At 44.9% G+C, this 25,372-nt stretch overlaps 1 protein-coding gene across 3 annotated transcripts in view; it reads right to left on the bottom strand.

Annotated features, from left to right (window-relative positions):
- The window catches only part of GNG12 (G protein subunit gamma 12), a 54,729-nt gene extending 43,643 nt beyond the window's left edge, over positions 1–11,086 (bottom strand). For all 3 annotated transcript variants that reach the window (XM_084852253.1, XM_084852255.1, XM_084852254.1), the window contains exon 1: positions 10,951–11,086. The gene's annotated coding sequence lies outside the window, so the exon portion shown is untranslated. The remainder of the gene's footprint in view (positions 1–10,950) is intronic.
- Positions 11,087–25,372: the final 14,286 nt, after the last annotated feature.

Below are 25,372 nucleotides of genomic sequence, written 5' to 3'. Positions count from 1 at the left end.
AGCTTACCTTGATTCATTGATCTGACATTCCAGGTTCCTAAACAATATTGTTCTTTACAGCATCGGACTTTCTTTTCACCACCAGACACATCCACAGCTGAGTGTCCTTTCGGCTTTGGCCCAGCCGCTTCACTCTTTCTGGCGCTACCTGGAAATACCCTCTGCTCTTCCCCAGTAGTATATTGGACACCTTCTGACCTGAGGGGCTCATCTTCCGGCGTCATATCTTTTAGCCTTGTGATACGTTCCATGGGGTTTTCTTGGCAAGAATACTGGAGTGGGTTGCCATTTCCTTCTCCAGTGGACCATATTTTGTCAGAACTCTCTGCCATGACCTGTCCGTCTTGGGTGGCCCTCCACGGCATAGCTTATGGCTTCACTGAGTTACGCAAGCCCCTTCGCCACAACAAGGCAGTGATCCATGAAGGGGATGGAGTACCATACCTGCTGCCAAACATGAGAATGCTTCCCCATTCACCTCAAAACACTGCAGGAGTATCCATTTACATGCATGTGGCCCCACTGCGGTCAATGCAGATTAGATTGTTAAGGCGCAATCCTATGCATGTTTAGACAGAAAAATGTCCCAGCTTTCCCCAGCCAGCCATGTAGGCCTTTTTGCTGTATAAACATGCATAGGATTGCACCCTTAATCAACCCTGGCATAAAAGTACGATTTTAAATTCAGCATACCAAAAAATATTTGGAATCTTCATGGACCATAGACTTTTTAGCATTTTAATATAAAAGTAATTATATCTGACTATTGAGGATACTTCAGTCACTAAGCAAGCAATCCCTTGCACACTTACCTGGCAGTAAGCTCTACTGAATACAATGAGACTTGATTCTGAGTAAGTCTGCATAGGATTGTACTGCACGGTCACAATCCTATACTCACTTATCTGGGAGTAAGCCCCACTGAACTCAATGGAACCTGCTTCGGAGGAGACATCTGTAGGAGTATACTGCAAAGGGTTTTAAAGTTCTAGAACCTTTGGCCTAAAATAGACTGACAGCATCCCTTGAAAAGTTCCAAAAAGAAAGAAAATTTGTATTCTTTTTAATGTGCCAGGATATCCTAGTGCATTACAAATACTTCACATGAAGTAAGATTGAAGGAAAAGAAAAATATACAAGTTTGAATAACACAAAAGTCTGTGTATTCCTATGTCATTATCTATTTGATGCTGGGGTGAGAAGCAATTATTGAATATAATTCAAGATGCTAGAATAAATATTCTTTCATTGCAAACACTTACTTTGATTTTCCAGTATTCCCATTAACTTCAAACTGAGACCTGGAGCTAACTCAAACATGCATCCAAAAACACATAGCACATTCCTCCTGAAATTATATCATTTCATACTGCAGGAGAGTGATGACATATTTTAATTCTCCGCTACATAATAATCTCTGCATGTGGAAACTTAGCACATTAGGAATAAGGGCTTAAGCTTAGTTTTCTCTCTGACAGACCAGCTTTTCACACATGGGGACTTTTAACAGTTGAATGCAATTACGCATGCTTTACCCAGCTTAGGTGGCACAGTATCAGGAGGTATGTACCACATGCTTTTTTGACACATCTGAACTTACTTATAATGATTTGTCCAAGGCCACACATCAGTTTCCATGGCTGAGCATGGATCTGAACCTGGGTATCTCTACATCCAAGCCTGACACTGGCTCATTAATTTATTTGCCCTCATAGAACACAGACAGTTCTGTTCTTCCAATTGAGTGGAATCTTGGGAAGAGGAAGTTACATTCACAGATGACTATCAATTAGGAACGCAAGATCATGCATAGACTTTTTTTTTTTTAAGTGTTGCAACTCCGGTTTAGCAAGCAGTAGATCATAAAATGGGAGGACTGTTAAGCACATTAACTGACAGCACCCGTCTTTTGAGCCACGGAAGACAAAATATTTGGGCAACATTGTATAGGAGCCATTTGCATGTTTTCTGACTGCTAGCACAAAGGCAAAGGTGTACTTTATGTCTTCCAGACTTAAACTGAAGGTTATTTATTATCTTTTGAAAGCATGAACCTTTACCAATACATATAGCACAATGCAGCAAACACGAACAAAACAGCAACTGAAACTACTAACTTTTTTATATGGCTAAAACTGAAAGTAAAACATGCCAAACAAAGTGAAATATTCTTATACCACTGGAAGGGAATATGAATAAACATGACATAAAATAAATAATAGTACATGTTCTCTTTCTGTTGTACAGAAGCTCAGCTGGTATTTAAACATTAGGGACAAGACTCCCCACTCTATAAGCCTCACAGAAGTATCTCACCAAAGCAGCCATATCATGTTCAGAATTCAGATCAACTTCAGCTTTCTACAACTCCTTTCCGGAGGAGACTGTTGCCACCAGAAGCAACAGAAGCACTTTCACATGGTTTCATGTCCCAGAGATAGACTGTAATTGAATCAGTGTTTTGCTTTGAAATATGAGCATACATTATAATATGGGATAATCAACGCAGAAGAGTGCGTTCCTTAATACTGCAGATACATAGTGCCTACAAAAGCTGAACCCACATTTCAAGTGTTGCTTCTAGGTGCTACCTATATAGCACTTTTATTAGTCTTACCTATAATTTTGCTGCTTGGAAAATTAAGCAACACAGCTCTGTATCACATAATCTAAGTCTAGTGTTGCACAAAGAACTGTGGTGTAGAGAGTGTGTTGGACTGGATGTTGAAAACCCCAGTTTAAATCCCTGCTTAACCACAAAAGGCAATGGACAGCCCTGGTGAAGTTACTGCCTCTGCCCAACATATTATACAAAGTTGTTGCAAGGATAAAACACATCTGCCACATACAGATGTGACAAATAAATTAAAACTCCTGGGTGGTGGGCTTCCTCTTGAGTATAATACTAAAAGCCATTTTTTTGGATGGAAATTATATTCTGTTGACTAGTCTCCCACTTATAAACCTAGGCAACGGTTTATAAGCTCAGTTGTATGCATTGTCTTAATATTCTGGAAATGAATCTTGGCAATAGTAAACTGATAATTGGCTGATCCCACAATTTCCAAGCATGCAGGATAAACTTGTGTACACAGCTGCCCAGTGTTAATCTGAAGACAACTGCTTTTATCCATCACATATCTACATGGAAACCCCCTTGATAGGCTGACATGGAAACAATTTCCAGCAGTTAAAAGTAAGATGAGCAACCCCAAAATGATTAAATCAGCCTTGTCCTTCGTGGTACGATATACCAGTCTTCCCCAAACGGGTTCCCTCCAGGTGTTCTGGATTACAACTCCCACCACTCCTGACCAATGGTCATGCTGGCTGGGGCTGATGGGTATTGTAATCCAAAACATATGGAGGGCAACACATTGTGGAAGACTGCTTATATCATCAAGTCACATGCCTCTTGTTCTTTAAATTATTGGTAGGGCACAGGAACCATACTGCACACCAGTCTGTATATAATCAAAAGTCCATCTAAAATACCTAGGAATTAAGGTATTTGGGAATTATATCCAGTACACAAATTTACCGTAGTGCAGAAAACCTACCATGGCTACAACTCTGAGACTGCAATCCTGAACACAATTTCTTGAGAGCACATTATTATTATTATTATTATTATTATTATTTATTACATTTCTATACCTCCCAATAACATTCCATTGAACACAGTGAGACTTACTTCTGAGCGCACATGCACAGAATGTAAAGTAAATATGTTAATCTCAAGCCTCTCTGAACTTTTGCAGCTTGGGATTCAACTAAGGTATCACAAGTAATTTACATTTTTTATGATTTGCTGATCATTTACTGATGATTTGCTTTGCGCAGCTGTTGCTCATTTATTGTGCCGGATCCAGACTCTCCCCACCCCCTCCTTAAGCTACTGGGTCTGTTATGGGAAAATTGTATTTTCCCCGATGCCCAAGTCAATAATTTGCTGTAGATTTTTTTTTACAGCTGTCCCCACCCCCCACCCCCAGATAGCACATCAATTGTTATTGCTACCGTCTTTCAGCACAATTTAAAAAATGAACGCCTAATTGCATTAGCTTTGGGGGAAACTGTTTCCCTAGTGCTGACATGAGTAAAGATGCCTGGATCCTGTATAATGAAACAACAACTAGGCAATTACTGCACAAAGCTTAAGGATAGGTCCCTAGTACAGTGCAGAATGTGGCTACAGGAGTGTAAAGGAATGGTGCTGGTGATGAGCAACACTGGCCTGCTGCCCATACCCAAACTAATTTGGAAATATTTTATGAACATTATTTTATTCAAATAAGGACAGCAATAGAATCCAGTCATTACTTTATGAGAGTCATCATGTAAGAATATTTTGGATAGACTAGTCTCCTATTTAACAAATCCCTCCCCGCCTCTTTCCCTCCCCCACTACATCCATAAGAAAGTGCATTTCTTTCCGCCTCCCCCCTTTATACTGAGTCAGTGCATTAGTCCATTTAGCTTAGTGTTGTGTACTCTGACTGGATTGAATCCCAAACTCCAAGATTTCAGGTGGACGTTTTCCCAGCCCTGCTACCAGGGAAATTTTTTTAAACCAGAGATGCAAGGGATTGCATTCCCTTTTTAAAATTAGGCTCACAGCTTGGAGGTAATCCTAAATCTAGCACTGTTCCTGGATGCCCAGTTGTGGCAGAGGCCAAGAATGCTTTTTACCAACTTAAACTCCTCAGCTATCCTAGACAAGATGGACCTGGCTGTTGTCAGTCATGCCTTAGTAACATTCAGATTACATGGAACTGCCTTTCAAGGATTTCCAGAAACTACAACTGATTCAAAGTACCAAACTTTCTGAGCCCAATTCAAAGTGACTATCTCCTTTTTTCTTTTTTTTTTAAATAAAGTTACTAGTTTGATAGCTCATGGACATGACATAGCATATCTTGATTTCATAAAACAGGGTATACTTATTGACTAGATGATAAAATGGGACTGGATTATACTACTGCTAGGTGGATTCACAGCTGGTTGAACAACCATACTCAAAGGTATGGGGAGAGCCAGTGTAGTGTAGTGGTGAGAGTGACGGACTGGGAGCCGGGAGATCCGGGTTCTAGTCCCCACTTGGCCATGGAAGCTCACTGGGTGACTTTGGGCCAGTCACAGACTCTCAGCCCAACCTACCTCACAGGGTTGTTGTTGTGAGGATACAACGGTGAGGAGGAGGATAATGTAAGCCGCCTTGAGTTCCTTGCGAGAGGGAGAAAGGCGGGGTATAAATGCAATAAATAAATAAATAAAAGAGTGCTCATTAATAGCTTTGCATCAGCCTGGAGGGCACTCTTGGTGGCGTGCTACAGAGCTCTGTCCTAGCCTCTATGTTGTTCAACATTTTAAAAAATGACCTGGCTGGAGGTGTACAGGGGATGCTTATCAAATTTACAAATGACATGAAGCTGGGGAGATAGCTAACAATGGCACAGAAGACAGAATCAATATCCAGAATGATATGACTTGAGCACTAGGCCAAAACTAACAAAATGAAATTCAACAGAAATAAATGTAAAGTATGTTTTTGTGTGTTTTTAATTTTCTGTTTATGTTATGTTTTAACTAAGATATTATTTTAATCAATATTTTATTGTAAGCTGCCTTGAATGCAATTTTGGCAAAATAAAAATAAATAATAAATAAATAATAAAATAATTAAGTCCTGCATATAGGTACAAAAAAAAAAAGAAATGTACATCTACAGGCTGGCCAGGAGACCTGGTTTGGTAACAATGCACATGAAAAGGATCTAGGTGTCTTAAGGAGCAATCCTATGCCTCCTAGTCAGCATCTGGTGGGGGACATAGGATGGTTTGGTTTCCTGGCTATGAGCTCCAGGTCCCCTCCTCCTCCTCTGAAGATGATTTTGCTGCTATGGTTCTTATCATTGTCTTATCTTATTGTTATACCTGCCTTTGTGGTCTTTAGGCTGAAAGGCACGATACAGACATTTTAAAATAAACACAAACCTGCATGAGAAACATGTGTATCAGGAACATTTGTTTATTATGTTTTTAAAAAATTATTGTTTAGAAGCTGATAGCACAATCCATTACAATGAAGTATACATATTTCCTTAGTTCTTCTATGTTTAACAGGGCTTACTCCCAGGAAAGTGTGCATAAAATTACAGATTAAGTATTTCACACTCAAATGGGAGAGCATTACAAAAATCAAAAGGGTTGTGGACACCAGCAAATCCATATATGTCCCACCCAGAATTGACTGAAGAAAGGCTAGAATATATTTAATCTTCATAATATGCAAAAGAACTTGAATTCTGCAACTCCTGATGCTGATTAAAAGTCTTGTTGTGTGTCCATTACAGTGTTATATGGACCACTTGCTCTCAAATTATGAGATAAAGCTAAGTTGTTGAGTGCCTACCGCAATAATTCCAATTCCAACTAATTTGTGACCACAAAGTGAGAAGAGCTAACATGAGAGCAAAGCAACTTCTAGTATCTAAATATTATGAACAGTGATGTGGGGTGGAAAATTTTCTGGTGCTTTATTTTTTTACATAATTTTTTTGTTTCATAAGTTCATTAGTAAAAATGAATGTATTCCAATTGCAAATGCAATATTAGGCAAGCTTGGCAGTTTCAAAATTGTAATTAATGTTTCTCAGGAGATTATCCTTAGCAAGTATGTGAGAGAATACACATGTCACTGAAATACATATGTGTCTCAGAGTATAATGGAACTAATAAATAGTGGCAGCGAAAGTGAAGGGCCCCCAACAACCATAATGGAAGGACGTTGAACTCTGTTGAAATAGATGAGTGGTTGTCAGCGTATCATGCACATTTCTTTGGGTTGCTAAAATTAATTAGTGTGTCAACAGTTCCTTTGTTTTTTCCTTAAATTTAAAGAATGTAAGGAAAGTATATGCTATTGTCTTTCATTTTTTACAAGTATTCCTATAAACGTTTCTACATAATATAACATATATATCACCTGGCTCTGGAATGAGCTCCCTAGTGAGGTTCGCCTGGCGCCTACATTGTATTCCTTTCGGCGCCAGGTGAAGACCTTTTTATTTTCCCAGGCATTTTAGCATTTTAGCTTTCTAAATTTTTATCTTTGCTGTTTTAAATCTGTATTTTAAACTCCTGCACTGCTGCTAGGTTTTATTGTGGTTGTATTGTTATATTGTGGTTTTAATGTTCTATATATTTTAAATTGTTTTATTGTGTGTTGTTTGGTTTTAATTTTTGTGAACCGCCCAGAGAGCTTCGGCTATTGGGCGGTATAGAAATGAAATAAATAAATAAATAAATAAATAATAAATTACATGTGCCTTAATTTTCCCCCTCAAATATTTCAGGTCAAATATTTGTGGTATATTGGGACAAAAAAATAAATGGGATAGCTTTTTTAGCTTTGCTTACTAAATACAATTATAATAATCATGCTAAATTAGATCTCTTCAGGGCAGGGGTAGGCAATGTATGGCCCTTCAGATGTTTTGGCCTACAACTCCCATCAACTCTAGCCAGCGTAGCCAATGGTGAGGGCTTATGGGAGTTGTAGGCCAAAACTTCTAGAGGGCCACAAGTTGCCCACCCCTGTTCTAGGGCGTCAGAACATTTTCTGATTCAAATTGAAACTTTTCCTATGGAAATGAACCTAATTTGCCCTTGAAAATTTTCTGGGAACTGCAGATTTTCTGGAAAACCCAAACTATTGATTACAAATGAATTAAATAAAAATGAAGCATTTGTCGCAATAGACAGATATAAATGCTGAACATGATCAACATTGCTAAAGTTTCACAATACCATTTTGAAATGATACGGAAATTAAATAAATGAGTGTGGTTCAATCACCAAAAATATGTAATTTGCTGAATCTCTAGGAAATTAGTTCATAATACAAGTTATGTTTTAGGCATAACTTGTATTTAGAACCTATGGAAGAGCTTAGTACAAAGCCAAACACAAACGTTGCTAACAGAAATCAATGCTAACATCAACTTGTCATTACTTCATGGATCACTGGAGGTGAACAAAAGTTAACAGAAATTTTAAAAAGCTGGAGCTGAAGTTTTAATAAAGAAAATTTGTTCATGTCAGCTGAAAGTTGTCATGATGAACTGATGATTAAATTCATACAAAGAAACATGTACAAAACAAACGATTCTAGCTTAAAAGAAATGTTAAAAGTATTGGTCTAATAAAAAGAAACAGAGTTTAATTCAACTCTGCAAGTTTTTACTATGCCTTGTGTTTTATTTCTGTAGCAAACAAAACATTAAACATGATAGAACATGTTCAATAACTCCTTTATTTTCTGCTGTCAGTTTTTCTTGTGACTAGGCTTTCAAATAATCCGGCCTCCATACATCCACGTACAAGTCTGCCAAAAGCAAGGGACCCCTGCTCAGAGCAACATGAGAAACCTTCCTCCTTCTCCCAGCTTGGGGAGGGGAGGAGAACTTTACAATGCACTGAGTTTTCAGGCAGAAATGCAAATATAAGAGTCCTCCCCCTCTTCAGAGTCAGGGAGTGGTGTGTTTCTCATTCTGTGCTGAACTTTGGAGCAGACAGAAGCTATTGGGAGTGCAATATGGAAGCCCAGTGTGCTACAAGAGGGCCCCTCCCCATTCCAAATGCTACGGCATATGCTGAGGACTATTGGGAGGGTCAGGGTCAGTGACAACTGCAACTCAGTGCCGGCTAGTAATACAAGACAAAAAGTTGTAGACACCTGCCAATCATTCCCCCTTTGGGGGAAAATGCAATTAATATGCAGGAGATGTTTCATCAACAGTGGTAAAAGTATACTTATTACTATTCTGCAGCTTACAGCCCATTATCACACTAAGTTCAGACTAGAACAATTGCTTACTTTTCCCCCTTTGCAACAGCATCAGGACAAGTTATGGGTGGAGTTTTATCAAGACCTCCTTCACAAAAGTACGTGGGTTGTGATGAAACTGAAAACAAGTGGCTTAAGGAGAACCAGAAAGTGGAAAACCTCATTACACAACCTGTATTTAGGATTGTTTTCCTGGCCTTTTATTTCCATGCTTCTGTAAAAAATAGCTTTTTATTTTCATTAACAAATCCTGCCATTCTGAAACTTATAGTAGAAGAATCATGCAGTCCTTGCCAAAATACAGTGTTGAAATAGCACTGGTTAGGCTCCGATTACAAATTGTTAGTGGCTATTTCTCCATAATGGATAGGGTGTACTGTGGGGCATCCACCACAATATGTCTAAGGGGCAATCACCAGCAAAAGCGAGCAAAGGGTGTCAATCACCAGCACCATACGTCCTCTTTCAGATACCGTGAAATGAGGTCACTTCACCAGGAGTAGCCACATCATACGACAGAAGCCACAGAACTGAGTGGAAAGGGAATCATCAGCACCACTTAGCCACAATGTTTTGCTAAGATGACAATATCACTCACACAACACCAGCTATGGAACAGTACAGGTTAAACAGCCACCATTTACCAAACACCGTGGCCAGCTACACACCACCCAGGACAGAAAGCTATCTTCCAGCCAAGACACAGCTACCATTAAGCAAAAGCCAATCTACAGGGTCTACAGTAGCTTCCTTTCACCCAGTGCTTGCCCACTAGTTGAGGTATTCATACTGTGCTTTACCCTATTGATAGCGCAACAAGATTATATATTTTTAAAGACTTTAAGAATAAAAGAATACTCAAACTATTCACTCAAAAGTGAAGACCAGTGCTATATTCCATAGGACAGTGCAATTCTCAGTGGTGAAAGCAGACTGCTGTCCTGAAATTTCCATACCGTCTCATGGACAACCTAAACACGGGGGTGAGAGCCAATAAAACACACTGTGCCAGAACTCTATAATACTTCACCAATGCTTTACCTGTCCATTTTATCTACATTGGTCATCCGCAGTTCTGGAACGAGGGCCAATCCAAGGAACATTTGGTGGCAGTAACTTCATCCCACCCTTCTTCTTCACACGATGGGTAACTCAGCCTTCCCCAACCTGGTGCTCTTCAGACGTTGAAGTACAACTCCCATAATTCCCAGCCAGCATGGCTATGCTGGCTGGGAATTATGGGGGTTGCAGTCCAATGTATCTGGACAACATAAGGTTGGGAAAAGCTGGAGTGACTGATTTATGGAACCATCTGCCCTAACATGGGAGGTGATGAATACCTTAGATGGCTTTAAAAAGGTATTAAATAAATTCATGGAGCATAGGTTTATCAAGGAGCTACTAGCCACGATAGCGAAATGGAAAGTCCAGGGTCAGAGAAAACCCGCGGGGGGGGGGGCGGGTCTGCGACGGGTCTTCATGCCCGGCTTGTGAGCTTCCCAGAAGCGTCCAACTGGCCACTGTCTGGAAACCAGACGCGGGACTAGACGGTGCTCTGGTTTGATCCAGCAGGGCTCTAGCGACGTGTGCACATACACATGATCACACCCTGACACTCCAAGTTCTCCAGCAGGGCATCATGAGATTCCCGTCGGCTGCGCAGTCACTAATCCGGATTAGAATCCGCACCTCTTTGGAAGAGGGAGCGGGGCAGCGCCCGATCTACTCTCCTCCCCACACCCCAGTATCACCGCCAGTGCGAAGGCGGTTAGCGACCCCGCGCGAAGCGCTGCACTCGGGCAGGGAGGGGAGCAGTGGCCTAGCGAGCCCAAGGGCTGCCCATGCGCGCAGCCACGCCTCACTCAGCGCCACACCGCGGCAAGGAAGGGGCGGCTGCTCGCCCCGTGCGGCCAGCCGCGCCGCGGGCGGCAAGGGAAGGGCCGCGGCGGGGGCAGCCGAGGGGCAGCCCTCATCCGCCCCCGCCGCAGTGACGGGAGGCGGGGACACGGCCTGGGCTGAGCAGGAGGAAGGGCAGCTCTTCTTCCCCCCGCGGAGGCCCTCCCGCTCCCCCCACCGGCCGCGGCCGCCGCCCCCACTTACCGCCGGCGGGCCCTTCCCTCGTCGTCCCTGTCCCCGCTTCGGCCGCCGCCGCCGCCCTCACAGCTCGGGGCTCCTCCGTCTCTATGGGCGACCGGAGCTGGCCGACCTCTCACCCGCTCCTCCTCCTCCCGTCGCTGGCTCCGCCTGGCCCCGGGCGGGGAAGGCGACGAGGCTTCCTGGGCCAGGACTGAGCGCTCGCTCGCTCGCTCGCTCCGCCCGCCCGCCTGCCCAGCAGCGCCTCGGCCAGCTTGGCGCGGATCCGGCTGAGCGGGGCGGGGGCGCCCCCTCCTCCCGCCGCGGGCAGCCCGCTTGGCTGGCCGGCCGGCCGGGCTGCTCAGCCGGACGAGGGGAACCCTTGGCAGGCAGGTTCGGCGCCTTAACCCCGGCCTGGTTTAGGGTGGCGGAGGCAGTTGCCCCGCTCCCGAGGGCGCCTCGGCCCCTGCTGGACGCAATGCAGCACGGCGTGCCGCGCGGCGGGGAGAATTCGCGCAGCAGCCAGGAGGCCGTTAAGCGGCCGCAGTGTTCGGCTTAGGCCGCGCCGACGGTCCTGGATCAGCGCCAGCGCTGCTTGATTTTTAAACAGCCCTTGGCCGTGTACGTAGAGGAGAGCCCGTTGGGTCAGAACAAAGGCCCATCTAGATGCCTCCGGGAAGCCCACAAGTGTGATGGGTAAATTCGGAAGCAGCAGACCACCGAATATCAGCTGCCCCTTCCGTTGGCCCTCAGCGCTGGTATTCTGCTTCTGAATCTACCCATCACAGGTGACACTTGGGGGAAGTCCTTTTAAGCTCAGAGGGAATGACTTAAAAGGACACATGTTTGAGAACTGGGCGTCTTTGAATGATGCCGTGAGCCCACTGGCTTGCAGGGAGCTTCCATGGTCCTGTAGAGAAAGTGCTGGATTGAGATGTGCAGATCTGTGCTCTGCCTTGAACTCAATGGCCTAATGCAGATGGGAATTGTATTTTTATGTATGTAGAAGATTTACATCCAACCCACCTTTCAGTCGAATGATCTTCAAGGTTGGGTACTGTAGATGGGTTGTATCCAGTGTTAAAGTAGATCCACTGAAATCAGTGTGACTTAAGGTAGACTAACATTGGATACAATCCGTTGTAATAACAAACCACAGACGCACCCAGTCCAACAGCCCTTGGTCCCCTGGCTGACATGCTTAATAATTAAATGCATATTCCCTCTGTTAGCCCAATTCCCTGTCAGCCTCAATTCCCTGTCTGTATATTAGAACAGCAATAATGAACCTCATGTGGAGTAATAAAGAAAACAAGGTGAAGATTTAAAAGTGATAATAAACCTGGGCGGAGTAGAAAGGCAGCCATAAAGTTTGTTTCAATGTCTTTGCATAATTGAGGTATACTTGTTAGAATAGATCAAGTTAAAGTCTTCAGTGTGTATTTAAAGGGCATCAAGACTAAATCTGAAAACATAATTAGTAGTTGCTGGATGTTATATTCTTTTTCTTCATGAATATTATTAGTGAAAAATGTCTATACATTTTTTTAGAGTCATCTTTAAAGAATATGAAGAATATCCTCAGAACAATATTGAATTTGTTACTATATATGACGTATACCTGAGTAATATATTATGAGATTTGTATTTATAGATTTAAAGCAAAATCACAATCCTAAACATGAGTCAAAATTGCTGAAGAGTTCTATAGGGTATGTCCTGTTCTGTTCCTATTTCTCTCCATACAGTCACCATGACATCATTAAAGAGGAGGCAGATTGTAAGTGTGAAATACTCTTCTAAATACATATGTAGGAAAGACCAACAGAGTGAATGATTGGTCCTGAGAAGAAGGAAAACATTTGATACAGGACAACACAATATCATCTTAAGACTGACCCTGCAGGCATCCTGACTACACCACCCACTTTCCTGCCAACCTGTTTTTGTAATATCTTGCCAGATGAAGAAATCTGGAGATCTCAAAAGCTTGCACGTTTTGTGATTTCTGAGTTACTGTAATAAAATTATATATGGATTTTGGAATTTTTCTCATGGTCAACACGGCTGCCTTTGTTTCTTCTATAACTTAACAAAGAAGCAAAGGTCACATTCACCTTGGTGCTTTAAGTACTTAACGTAAATCTCTTTAAGGAAGTGTCCACATTGGTGCAAGTGCTCCCACGCGTGACTACAGACTATCTGATAGGGATGTACGAAAGTCACCTTTTACGAAATGTGATTCGCGGTGGGGGGGAGGCGCTCCGTCCCTCCCCCTGAAATTCTGGATGGGGGGGAGGCGTCCCGTCCTTCCCCCCCCAAATTCTGGCCAGGGGGGAGGCGCCCCGTCCCTCCCCCCCGAAATTCTGGCCGGGGGAGAGGCGCCCCATCCCTCCCCCCCGAAATTCTGGCCGGGGGGGAGGCGCCCCATCCCTCCTGCCGCGAATCCTGGCCAGCCGGGTCTGCAAATGGCGGCGGGCATAGCCGCCGCCGTTTGCATCCCTGCAGTCAGCCGTGATAGGCTACGTAAATGTTTACGTAGCCTATCACGGCTGAGTTAAAAAACCGCGCGTACGCAAATGGCGGCGCCCATGGGCTCCGCCATTTGCGTTCCTTATTTTGGCACGTCTAGTCTACGTAAACATTTACGTAGACTACGGCGAAAATAAGGGGAACGCAAATAGCATAGGCGCTACGCTATTTGCGTTCCCCTTATTTTTGCCGTAGTCTACGTAAATGTTTACGTAGACTAGACGTGCCAAAATAAGGAATGCAAATGGCGGCGCCCATGGGTGCCGCCATTTGCGTATGCGCGGGTGTTTTTTTTTTTTAACTCAGCCGTGATAGGCTACGTAAACATTTATGTAGCCTATCACGGTATTTTTTTAAAATCTAGCCGTGATAGGCTACGTAAATCTTTACATAGCCTATCACTTTTTTTTTTTTTTTTTTACTAGAAATGGCGGCGGTGGCCGGTCGGAAGACTGGCCGCAGCAGCTGCTGCCAAACTGGAGCCGCCGCCGCCAGGGAGATTCGCCCAAGGTAAGTCCTGTCCCCGGGGGGGGGGGGACCATTTCGACACCGATTTCGGGGGGCCGAATGTGCTGGCATTTGGCCTCCCCGAGATTCGGGGCGAAATTCTCTGACATCCCTACTATCTGAAGTCCATGCCAACCAGGAATTCGGCCATTGTCCTAGCTCATTAAAGACGTGCTAGGCTAGCTAGTTTCCAGATGTTGCTTTCAGCTAGAGTCACTCCACATGTAGTGATTTAAATTAAAACATTTTATCCTAGGTCCCTTGCTTAAAGGATATTAAAATTTTCTGATATGTTTTAACGACTGTAATATGAATATATACTCTCAAAGACTGCAACATTTGTGGATAGATTGTACTTGTTGAGAATAAAAACATTTGGACAGTAGATGGCACCAGCTCTGTATTAAAAGTTATCCTTCGAAGTAGGGGTGGACGAAAGTCCCTTACCTTTCACCGAAGCTTGTTCGCGGTGGGGGGGAGGCGCTTCGCTGCTCCCCCCGCGAAGTTCAGGCCGGGGGGGGGGCTTCCCGCCTCGCCCCGGCCGGAATTCACGCCGGGGGGGAGGCTTCCCGCCTCGCCCGGCCGCGAACGTGAAAGTTTAAAAAAAACAAAAACAAACGCCCCCTGATAGGCTACGTGACGATTCACGTAGCCTATCACGGCTAGATTTGCAAAGTCAGCCGTGATAGGCTACGTTAATCGTCACGTAGCCTATCACGGGTGACTTAAAAAAAAAAAAAAGCGTACGCTAATGGCGGTCCCCATAGGGAGCCGCCATTCCCGTTCCTTATTTGGTCGCTGTAGTCTACGTAAAGATTTACGTAGACTACGGCGAAAATAAGGGCAACGCTATTTGCGTTGCCCTTATTTTCGCCGTAGTCTATGTAAATCTTTATGTAGACTACAGCGACCAAATAAGGAACGGGAATGGCGGCTCCCTATGGGGGCCGCCATTATCCGTACGCGCTTTTTTTTTTTTAAGTCACCCGTGATAGGCTACGTGACGATTAACGTAGCCTATCACGGCTGACTTTGCAAATCTAGCCGTGATAGGCTACGTGAATCGTCACGTAGCCTATCAGGGGGCGTGTTTTTTTTTTATTGCAATGGCGGCGGTGGCAGCCGGTCGAAAGACCGGCTGCCGCTCCCGCCCCGCTCGAACACCCGCCGAACCACCGGCTGGACCCGCTGCCGGGAGGGACATTTGGCGAAGGTAAGTCCCGTCCCGGGGGGGGGGGTGCGGGAGGGGTTCGGAGGATTTCTCCCTGAAACTTGTTCGGGGGGCCGAACACGTTGGTGCTCGGCCCCCCGAAGTTTTGGGGAGAAATTCTCCGCCATCCCTACTTAGAAGCACCCATCCCACCATCCTGAAAAAGACAAAAATGTAGGCAACGCATTTTACTAGTGGCAGAACAAAAGATTCCTAATCACACAGAGCAGGATTTATGGCTGTGACTAAGATGTCTGCTTGTCCTGTTTTGATGGATGAATTTCAGCTTGTTCACCCTGGGGATGTGTACAAGTTGCTTGGAGAATTAAGGCCAACCACTTTCTGCTTGGATCTATGTCCATCTTGGCTAATTAAGAATGCCAGAGGGGGACTGGCCACATGGCTGGAAGAAACTGTGAATGTTTCCTTGGATGAGAGCTGTGTTCCAACTTCGCTAAAGGAAGCAGTTGTAAGAATGCTATTTTTAAAAGCTCTTTTTGGACTCCACCATCCTTGATAACTATCAGCCAGTCTCTAACTTAACATTTTTGATCAAGGTAGAGTGAGTGGTGGCAACTCAGCTCCAGGCTATCTTGGCTGAGACTGGTTATTTAGATCATTTCCAGCCTGGGTTTAGGCCCAGTTTGGGAACTGAAATGGCCTTGGCGGATGACCTAGAATGACCTTTGGGAACTAGACAGGAAGTGTAACCCTGCTGGTTCTGGTAGACCTCACAGTGGTTTTCAATACCATTGATTATGGTATGATTCTGAGTCATTTAGCCAGTATAGGGCTTGGTGGTACTGTTCTGTGGTGGCTCCAGTCCTATCTGGTTAGATGTTCCCAGAAGATGGTGCTGGAGGAGTACTATTGGATCCCTTGGCTATTGGCCTTTGGGGTCCCTCAGGGCTCCATTTTGTCCCCCGCGTTATTTGTCATCTATATGTAACTGCTGGGAGAGTTCATTGAGTTTTGGGGTTGGGTGTGATTCATATGCTGATGACACCCAGCTCTATCACCCTTTTGCCAAGGAGGCTGTGGAGAACCTGAACAGGTGTCTGGGTGCAGTGATGGATTGGCTGTGGGCTAACAAGCTGAGGCTTAATGTAGACAAGACAGAAGTAGGCGTATAAATGTAGGGCTGGGAGTAGAAGTACAACCTGTCCTGGGTGGGCCTGCACTCGCTCTGAATGACTAGATCCACAGCTTGGAGGGATCCAGCATTGCTCCTGGCTGGTCAGATGACAGCTGTGACTAGGAGTGTTTTTACCCAGTTTTGGCTGCTACTCCAGCTGCACTCCTTGGAGAAAGCAGATCTGGTTATTCATGCCATGGCTGGGTGGGGCATGCTGGGAGTCAGACATTTTTCTGTCTAAACACGCACAGGATTGTACCCTTAGTTACATTCAGATTAGATTACTGCAACTCTGTGTGAGGCTGCCCCTGAAAAGTGTTCAGAAACTACAGCTGGTTTAAAATGTGGCCAGAAAAATTCCTGATGTCTGCTTTTCTGACAATATTACACCAGTCTTATTTAAATTGCACTGGCTTCCGGTTCATTTCTGGGCCCAAACCAAGATGCTGGTTATTACCTATTGTTAGGTGGACCCTGCTTTTTTTGAGCAGTGAGAGGTTCCAGGGGCACAAAACTTACCAGGGTTTGGTTCCCTTTCGAAGGAGTTCACTGGAGGCTTACTGGTGTTTTGTAATATTTGATTTATTTATAAATATACAGCTTGAGGATATGTGGACACACAACTTAAACACTCCAGCAGATCACTGGAGAGCACTGCATTTACATCAGATCTCCTGGGAGACAGCCAGCACCATAAGATACTTATAGGTTCCCAACTCTCTGTTGGTTGAAACCCAAACTACTGTCTTTTGTTTCATTTCACACAGAGACCTAGATTACATATTACAACATATTAAAGCCCTAAATGGCTGGGGATCAGGTTATTTGAAGTACTGCCTCATGGCTCATGAACCAGACTGTCTATTGCAGTCATCTTTGGAGGATCTGCTCTACATTCTGGTGCCAAAAGAGGTGTAATTGGTGGAAACAAGGAACAAGGCCTTTTTAGTGGCAGCACCTTGCTTGTGAAACTCCCTCCAAAGGGAAGTTAGATTGGCCCGTCCGTTGTCTTTTAGGGCCAATCTACATTGCACCCGCCATCTCAATGAATTCGGTGTCCCGTTGGGTTAAACGCTCTCGCATTAAAACGTGATTATTCACACTCACCTATTTTCCCTGTTGCAGTGCTTCATCGAATGCACAACCTCGGTTCACGCTGGAGCGCTGTGCTGTTTTCCTGCTGTTTTCCTGCGCACGCTTGTCTGATCACGGATGCTAAGCGGTGTCGGCCCCAGTCAGTAGTTGGATGGGCGACCGCTTGGGAATCACAACTTTGAAGCTTCGAAGATCATGCCTCAATTAGGAAAAAAAACATCACGGAGAAGCCCCGATTCTGCGAGGATAACGCCTTAATTTTTTAAAAAAATCCAGAGCAGGGGATAGGAGGGGGTAAAACTTAATCTCATTTGAAGGGATACAACAGCCCCCTGCTCAGTGCAGGAAGCCTGATTCCCAGGCGGTCACACATCCATGCACTGACTGGGACCGACCCTGCTTAGCTTCCGAGATCAGACAAGCGCGCGCACATCCAGCCCTTTGCTTGTTGCTGAGGAAACGGGGGCTGCTGAGGAAGCTATGCGATCAGTCGCCGGAAGAAGACATGGGGCCGTTGAGAGCTGTGATTGGACAGGAGGGAAATACAAACCGCTGCATATGGACAGGTGGGGGAGGGGACTACGACCGGATACAATAGCGAAGGCGGAAAATCAGAGCACATTAAGGGGAAATACCGGGATATTAGAGTATTGAAAGCGGGAGCACGGAAGTGGGAAATTCCGGTTCCAGTCTGAGGTGGCTACTGCGTAGTGTGAAAGGCAGGCAGTGAAACCTCATTGGAAGTGAAAAAAGGTGGTAAGTGTAGATCCAGCCTTAGTTAAGATGGTTAAGGGCACAATCATATGCGTATTTAGATAGAAAAAAGCCCTACAACTCCATTCCCCACCCAGCATGGTCTGTACTCTTAAGACATTTTTATTCCACCAGGCTTTTATGTTCAACAACAGTGTGGTTGTTGGACTTGGACCCTGGAGACCCAGGTTTTAGTCTCCACTCGGGCATGAAACTCACCTGACCCCCTGCACTCCTGCTGTTCACAGACCCACCCATGGGAGGTGAAATGGAAAACTGATTATGTTTTGTTAGATATGATATATTATTGAAGTGAATTATGTTATGCTTATGAAATTATTTGCTTTGAAATGTTAGCATGTACTGCTTATTACTACTAAATGTTCCTTATTTGAAGGAACTGTTGTATTAGTTGATACTGAATGTTAAGAAATGAATTATTATTGCATTTTGTTTGTGATGTTGTACCTTTTATAGATAGCTTCAACAGCAAGTGGTAGATATGGAGAAAAGCAAATGAATTGCCTCCTAATTTTCTAGGAGACTATGCTTAATTTAGGGGGAGTTACACCAGCCCTCTGTTCTCAACTATTACAGAAGGAACTGGTCTGCTTACTCTCTGGCCTGTTCCCCCTCCTTCTCCTGTTGTACTTTGCACCTTGCCCAGGACTGATGTTTGGGTAAAACAAAACTGGAGACCATCCCAAGTGATCTAATGGGAGAAAGAGACGAAGATTCAGGATGTTGAAAAAAATGTGTGGTTTTATTCCAAGAAGGAGCTCTATGCATTTCGGCCCAGAGTATGGGCCTTCTTCAGGGGCCAGTTTTCATATATATAAATGCCTGCAGAAATCCCTAAAAGAGATAGTCTCCAAGACAGTCGCAGGATTCATCTTCAGAGATCACTGCAGGCATTTATATATATTAAAACTGACCCCTGAAGAAGGCCCATACTCTGGGCCAAAATGCACAGAGCTCCTTCTTGGAATAAAACCACATGTATCTTTTTCAACATCCTGAATCTTCGTCTCTTTATTCCACAGAATTGGTATTTGCCTTCCTTTGGCATCAATCAGCCTCCTTACTAGTGACCTGCACAATATTACCATCTAAAGCAGTGTTCTTCACTGCAGGGCCGGAGGGCCACTGATGGCTCCCACTCATCTCAAGTGCGGCTCTCATTCATTCCCTCTCTCTCTCTCCGCCATAGCTGCTCGCTCTCAGCAGGGGCTCTCTAGCTATGCCTTGTTTGTTTTAGCAGTGAGCTAGCTGCTGTGATCTGGGCTACCAGAGGAGGCTTCTGGGGTTGGGAGTCAGGAGATCTGCTGCTCCTCAGCTGTAAGGTGGCTGTAGGGTGGGGGAGAGGCCAATGCAGTAGCAAACAGCCAATTAGCTGTGGTGGGGGAGGAGGCCAAGAGCAATGTGATTAAGTAGCTGGAGCAGGGCATTGCATGGTCGCTGGAGGGAAGTTGAATGCTTGAGCGAGAGAGAGAGAGAGAGAGAGAGAGAGAGCAATGTAGATGTGCACCAGGAGATTTTGCATAGAGCAAAGTGCTCTCTCAGTAATAGTGAAAAGATCCATCCCAATCCAAGGCCCAAGTGAGCCTGTGGGAATTTGCCTTCCTGATGACTTGGTGACTGACTGACAGGCCTCGCCTGGATGATGTGGAGGAGGATTCGGAGGAGAGGCCTGAAAAGGCCTCCAGCCAAGTCCAGTGCATAGCGTCACGGTTTGATGGGGCGGCAGGAGGAAAGCCACCTCACACACAGCATGGGAAAGGCCCTCAAGTGGCTTTGTTAGCAGTGCCTGGAGCCAAAATAGTCCCTGCTTGAAAAACTGAAGATCACTGAGCTAAGGGGTGGCTGGGAGGTGTGTGTAAGAGAGTGGGAGTGGCCCTGCCCACTGCTGGCATGTGCCCCCCCAACATGCTTCTGGGGTGCCAACATGCTTCTGGTGCAGCCCTTGTGAGGGAGAAAAGGTGCCCCACTCCTGCGCTAAGCTATCTGTGAACCGTTTCTGAACATGAGTGGTTTTGAATACTTTGTACTGACATCTATGCAATATCTGTGGTAGCCACATTCAACCTGCAGCTTGGTGCCCTTTTTCGTTTGAAGCTCCTGACTGGTTCCACTGCACAGTGGAATTCCTGATGGGCCTAAAAATTTCTCAAACTTCACATTAATACTCTGTTTTTAATTTCAGAATTATATAGTCATTACAGCAATTGAAACTTAGTCTAAAATACACATACTAGAAATAGTTCTTTATTAGTCACAATCCAAGGTTTATAGAATCAGAGTATCTGGCTATTTGTGAAAGCAGGATATAGCATCTTCATGCTTTGTTGTTTATTCATTCAGTCGCTTCCGACTCTTCGTGACTTCATGGACCAGCCCACGCCAGAGCTTCCTGTCGGCCATCGCCACCCCCAGCTCCCCCAATGTCGAGAGCCCGTCACCTCCTGAATACCATCCATCCATCTTGCCCTTGGTCGGCCCCTCTTCCTTTTGCCTTCCACTTTCCCTAGCATCAGCATCTTCTCCAGGGTATCCTGTCTTCTCATTATGTGGCCAAACTACTTCAGTTTTGCCTTTAATATCATTCCCTCAGGTGAGCAGTCTGGCTTTATTTCCTGGAGTATGGACTGGTTTGATCTTCTTGCAGTCCAAGGCACTCTCAGAATTTTCCTCCAATACCACAGTTCAAAAGCATCTATCTTCCTTCAGTCAGCCTTCCTTATGGTCCAGCTCTTGCAGCCATAGGTTATTAGGGGCAATTGTTGTTTATTTGGACAGTCGCTTCCGACTCTTCGTGACTTCATGGACCAGCCCACGTCAGAGCTTCCTGTCGGCCGTCGCCACCCCCAGCTCCCCCAAGGTCGAGTCTGTCACCTCCAGAATATCATCCGTCCATCTTGCCCTTGGTTGGCCCCTCTTCCTTTTGCCTTCCACTTTCCCTAGCATCAGCATCTTCTCCAGGATATCCTGTCTTCTCATTATGTGGCCAAAGTACTTCAGTTTTGCCTTTAATATCATTCCCTCAAGTGAGCAGTCTGGCCACTGCTTTAACTATGTGGACCTTTTTTGTCAGTGTGATGTCTCTGCTCTTCACTATTTTCTCAAGATTTGTCATTGCTCTCCTCCCAAGAAGTAAACGTCTTCTGATTTCCTGGCTGCAGTCAACGTCTGCAGTAACCTTTGCGCCTAGAAATACAAAGTCTGTCACTGCCTCCATGTTTTCTCCCTCTATTTGCTAGTTATCAATCAAGCTGGTTGCCATAATCTTGGGTTTTTGAGGTTTAACTGCAACCCAGCTTTTGCACTTTCTTCTTTCATCTTCATCATAAGGTTCCTCAGCTCCTCCTAGGAACATCATAAGGTTCCTCAGCTCCTCCTTACAGCCATCAAAGTGGTATCATCTTCATCTTCATGCTAGAATGGCTCTAAAATAGGCATACTCTACACCCAAACCAGCCATTCTACCACCTTCCTACCCAGCAAATGAATACAAAGTTGAACTTAGAAAAGGCTAAACGTCTGAAGATTTACAGACATTTGTCATTTGTGCAATTAAGATGAAAATAACCACATTTTTGCAGAATTTGGCATAATTTTACAAGTTTAAGGGTCATAAAAGGCAAGAAACATGTGAAAGAGTGGCTGATATTGGGGACAAGATGTAGGAGCTAAAGGAATGAGGGGAACAGAACCTCCATTTCCTAATTACTCTGCCATTCCCAAGGCTTCATTTAGTTTGTGAACTTTCAACCAAGACATTGCCTGCACAGCTTCAATCTTTTCTCTGCAAGCACGAGGATTAGAAACTTGCTTTTAAAATGCAAGCTGATATTCACAGGTGGTCATACTGTAAGTTTTAGGGTGTTTTCTACATGTTTCATAGTAAGGGAAATAACAGTAGCCTGCCAGAGAATTTTGTACTCCAAAATTATGCTTGTGCATTGCTTTTGAAACTTTCACCAGAAGTCACTGCAAGACAAGATGCTAAACTAGAGGATGGCCTAGAGCAGAAGTACATAAACAGTTCATTCTTTTCATTATTCTTTTAATGATGAACATGAAGGTACAACAAATGCTGCATTTTACTTTTCACAGCCTAATAAAGCTTTATAGCAGTGTTTATTGTGCAAGGAGATAAAAGAGAATTTTACACTGAATCTAAAACAGAAGAGGAATATATTTTGTTCTTAAACACAAGTGTGAAATCTTTATCTGTTTGGTTCAGAGATAACAGACTTTGCCTAAGCCCTTTAAACAGATACCCACTGTTGCATATGGTCATTAGTACTCACTGTTTCCACAGCACCATGATTATACATAGGATCCAAAGAGGCCCTTTGGTGAGGGGATGGGGGGAGTTCCAATTTCTCCTCCCAGTGGCAGACCCTTGTGCCTCATGGAATACCTCCCTGGAGAATCCCCTATCCTTGGGTGTGGCACTTGGGGGGCTGGACTTCTGCTGGAAGACGCAGGCTGAACATTCCCCATGTGTGTGCAGGGGAGGATCACATGCAGCACTTGGCCGTCAGCCGCAAACCACAATCCAGGACAACAAAAATCTGTTTGCTTTAATGGGAGACAGACACTGTTAAATGTGCAATCGAGTCACTGCTTTATAAACTGACGTTGAATGACAGCTACCTGGGCATGTCAGGGATAGTCTGTCTTCAGCTGTAACTTTGTAGAACTTTGCATAGATTATTGGCAGTAGTCAGTCAGTCAATTTTATTGCATATAGCCAGAGGTTCTTACAATTTCGCCCTCCCACCTCCCAAAGCAGACATAGTCACAAAGAAGAAAAAGGTTGAACAAGCCACTCAGATCAGTTCATCATGTGGACAACCTACAGCAACAGCTTTTAGGGCCTTTGCTCTAATTTTTTTTTTTAGCAGCCACTGTGAATAAATCTACTTGATTACTTACATAAGGATCCGTATCTGCAAGTAGTTTACACATTTGGCAGCATTATATATACAAATCAATACATTTCGGCGTTCCCCACAGAAGAACTCTTCCCTGGGCAGAGCAATCCTATACTTACTTTACACCAGAACTGAAGGATTTATTTATTGCTTCCTGCTCCTCAGCCAAAAAGCCTCCTGGAGCAGCTTACATACAATAAGTAAAACAAGACAGTCCCTACCCACAAGCATACAATCTAAAATGGCACGACACGTAAGGGAAAAAGAATGGAGAGTGAAAAAGAAAAAAAAATCAGTCTTTCAGTAGGGCTGGTGGAATGGCCCTAGTTTTCCCCCCTCTCATCTCCCTCTGTACAGCCGACTGAAGGGCTGCTGGTTCGCTATTGTACCTTGCTGGAATGGCTGCTGAATCTAATGCACGCTCAGTCCGAGAATGGAGAGGGAAAAGCACAGGCAGAAAATATAAGAACAATGTAAAAGTGTCAGATGTACCCACAGTGTCCCCAGAAACTCTGCCAGTGGGAGCCAATCAGGGTCTGTGCCAGTGACAACACCCACATGCTACCCACATGGAGGGATCCAATTAATTCCTGATGGTGGGGATGGTGCCTCCAGCACACACCCCAAGATTGCCACACACAACGCCAAGATGATGTTACAGCAGCTCTAGTTGCACAACCAGAAAAGGGCCCTGCTACTTCCAGGCCTCAGGCATTCCTCCTTTGAATCCCCCTATCCTACCTAAAACCAGTGGTTAAGAAATACAACACACAAAGGAGAAGAAGGAGAAGATATATAACCACAGCACCTACGTAGATCCTTGGGCAGGATTCCCGCAGAGAGCACAAAACAGGCCCCTGGGACAAGGGTTCAAGACCCACCCAGGGAGAGAAAGACTCTTTTGACAAACAGCCAAGGGACCAGGCCAGACATGCAAGAAGGGCAGTCACAGACACACATTGAGAGCAGTCATCTCCAGAGAGGCTTCTTGCTCCATAGGGCATGGAGCTGGGAAGCAGGAGATGGTAGTTTGAACCCTGCCATGGTGAAGGGGGGAACATGCTCCTACTCAGCTTTTGCATTCCTGACTTTTAAAAAAAGCCATGGCAGTGGCCAAAGAGAAGGAAGTTGTGGAGCTCAAACCCACACCACAAGCTCCACAGAGCTCATCTCTAGTCAATCAAACACATAATGGAGGAACCCTTGCTGGGTGGAACAGCTCACAGTTTGCATGCAGGGGGGATCCCAGGGCTTCAAATCTAAGGTATAACCCCACACTAGGAAGGGTGGAAAGGTTCCCTCACACCCAGGCACATCAGCAGGAGTGCTGCATGCACCATAAGCCCAGCCCCTGAACGGGCTGCCCATGTTGCTTTCCAAGCAAGCCATGTGACCACCTGCTATTTCGCCTGATAGGCCAGCAGGACTGGTTGCCCCTCCCCGTCTTCATCAACCCAATCTCCTCTTCATTCCTTCCCCATACACCAGAACCTCGGGCCACATCTGGCCCTCTAGGGGTCCCCAAATGGCCCCCCCTTTCCCCCAATCACCTATCATTTGGTGGTTTCCCAGCTTGTGTTCATGTTTCCCCCATTCTAAAAGGTTGAAGTGCCTCTCCTCAGGCTTAGTTTCTGGCAGTAAGAGTTATAAGCTACAATATGCTGGTATTTTGGCCCCGCCCCTTTTGTCTTTGGCCCCACCCACCATTGGAATGCAGCCCTCTTTGAAATGGAAATGGAAAGAGGTTCTGCACCCCTCACATATTACCTTTGCACCATACACCTTGGCAACAACATCTGTCCCATGTGAGCACCCTCAGAGACCTGTCCTCTCACAGTCCAGGGCACCTGAGTGAGCAGAGAGAGGAGGGGCCACTCCTTCTGACCCCCTCTAGTTCCCTGTGCTTCTCAGCACTTAAACTGGTACTTCCAGACAAGGCTTTTATTGTGCAATTACCCTGCCTCATTCATGGAATTTTACAGGGGCTCCAGACAACGTTGTCTTCTACTTGTAAACCTCCCATGTTTTCCCACCATTTCTTCCATCTTTTCTCCTACCATAAAGAATCCATTATGAAGGGAAAAATAGAATGGCTCCACAGTGTCTTTTGATTAATAGTGCCAGGATCTGGCCGTCTAGAAGTCCCCTATCTTGACATTGCCCAAATATTGCAGGGAACTATTGGATAGTGCCTATGTTGTTCATGAGTGACATGCTTCCCCCCCCCCCGCCCCTCTGTGGCACCCAAATACTTTCTGCAGGAAGCCTGTGAAATGT

The sequence above is a fragment of the Heloderma suspectum genome, chromosome 4 (assembly GCF_057233095.1).
Source record: "Heloderma suspectum isolate Gila_16-S chromosome 4, 16-S_ref, whole genome shotgun sequence".
NCBI classification, from domain to species: Eukaryota; Metazoa; Chordata; class Lepidosauria; order Squamata; family Helodermatidae; genus Heloderma; species Heloderma suspectum.
The sequence above is the reverse complement of the archived record's forward strand: the minus strand, read 5'-3'. Positions and strand labels throughout refer to the sequence as shown.